Genomic DNA, 1,588 nt, shown 5'->3' with positions numbered 1-1,588 from the left:
CAATTCTCACTTAGGTTATCAACATGATCAAAGCTTGGATCATGCTGACAGTATAACCAATGGACCTCCTTCCTTGAAAGTTGAACTACTAGATAATCGAAGAAGGGTTGTTGCATCAGGATGTATTGTTACTGGATATTATGTTCATTGTAGAAAGGTAAAGGCAACAGAGAAGAGGGTCTATGTCGAGGAAGTTCATGATCAGTCTGCATTAGTATGGGATGGTTTTTTGTACCTTTTCAACAGTTTTTTCCATTTATATATATTTTTGGTCTGTTGGGTTTCTGATATTCATTATGATGATGCTCAAACTTGTTTTTTGATTTGCTTGTTTGAACTGCAGTTGAGGCCAAAGAAAATGAACAAGTAGATGCAATCTTGAAATATTGGTGGGTGCAGAGCCGGAGAATTTGTTTTCTAGCATCTTAATTGGTACTTCTACTTCCTAACATTTAAAATTGTGTATTTTACTCAAGAACATCTTATTTGAAATTTGTGTAACGGGTCTAATTTTAGTATCTGTTATTGGTAATCATAGATCGAATCATGTCTTTAAAGCCAGGTAATTTTTTTGAATTCAGCTATTCATCTATGATGTTCTTAATAAGCATCCTTATTTGGAAATTTCTTTGTTTTTAGGTGTAAAACTAAGCCTTTGAAGCAACCCAAGGCACAACAGAAAGTATATGATGAGGTATAATTATATACTTTCTTTATCTTGAAATTAGTACAATAATTGTTTAAGTATAATAATTGTTTTAGAATCTTGAGCATTCTGTTACCACTTACCATTAAGAAATCCATCCACGTATAACTAATCCATTCAATGTGCTTCTACCACTGAAGTTTGAAATATTTGAATCTGAATCTGAATTTTAACATACCTATTTCACATCATTGGGGTATAGATTTCCTGTATGTTTCCACAACTGTTAGCACCATTTGATCTTGTCATGTTTTTGTTCTGGTCCATTGATATGTAAACTAACTCCTAGAGATGTTCCATTTATATCAGGGTGTCATTATAAGGAAATCAAGAAAACAGTTGGATAAGCATAATAAGATTTGAGTGAACAAGTTGTAGGTAATTTTTTATTTCTTAAATTCTTGTAGAAAATGTATCCACTGCCTATACGCGCATGATGAAGTCCGGTGACATTGATTGAACAAGAAACGCAAAACATGCTCAATTTTGATCCCAAATTGTAGAGACAGACTTGTTATCTATAGTTTATTTTGTTAAATTTCAGTCATCTTACATCTGTAATTGTATCGATTGATTGTATGGATGAATCCATATGTGATGCTGCAATTCCATATGTGATTATAGAATGGATTGAATAATGGTTTCATATAAGATTTGGAATGGAGAGGCTAGATACCTGTATGAGCTTCGGGTGATGACAATATTACACGACATCATGTGGCAAAGTCATTACTAAGAAATCCATACTTACACCGTTGTATTCTTCTGTTGAATGCTCTCACTAGGCTTCTACATCTGATTATTCTGTACCTTATTTGTTTATATATGTTTGATGAAGCCTTGAAATCTTTTATTATTTTACCTCATAGTCATTTGTTTAGC

General features: G+C 32.7%; 1 long non-coding RNA gene across 1 annotated transcript; it reads left to right on the top strand.

Moving 5' to 3' along the window:
• The first annotated feature begins 341 nt into the window (after positions 1 to 341).
• LOC113346181 lies at positions 342 to 1,307 on the top strand. Its single transcript, XR_003358440.1, has 3 exons — positions 342 to 432; positions 640 to 694; positions 1,016 to 1,307. It is a non-coding gene; the product is annotated as an uncharacterized LOC113346181 (long non-coding RNA).
• The last annotated feature ends 281 nt before the right edge of the window (positions 1,308 to 1,588 follow it).

The sequence above is a fragment of the Papaver somniferum genome, unplaced genomic scaffold (genome assembly GCF_003573695.1).
Source record: "Papaver somniferum cultivar HN1 unplaced genomic scaffold, ASM357369v1 unplaced-scaffold_9793, whole genome shotgun sequence".
Taxonomy (NCBI): Eukaryota; Viridiplantae; Streptophyta; class Magnoliopsida; order Ranunculales; family Papaveraceae; genus Papaver; species Papaver somniferum.
This window is presented reverse-complemented; position numbering and strand designations above follow the sequence as displayed.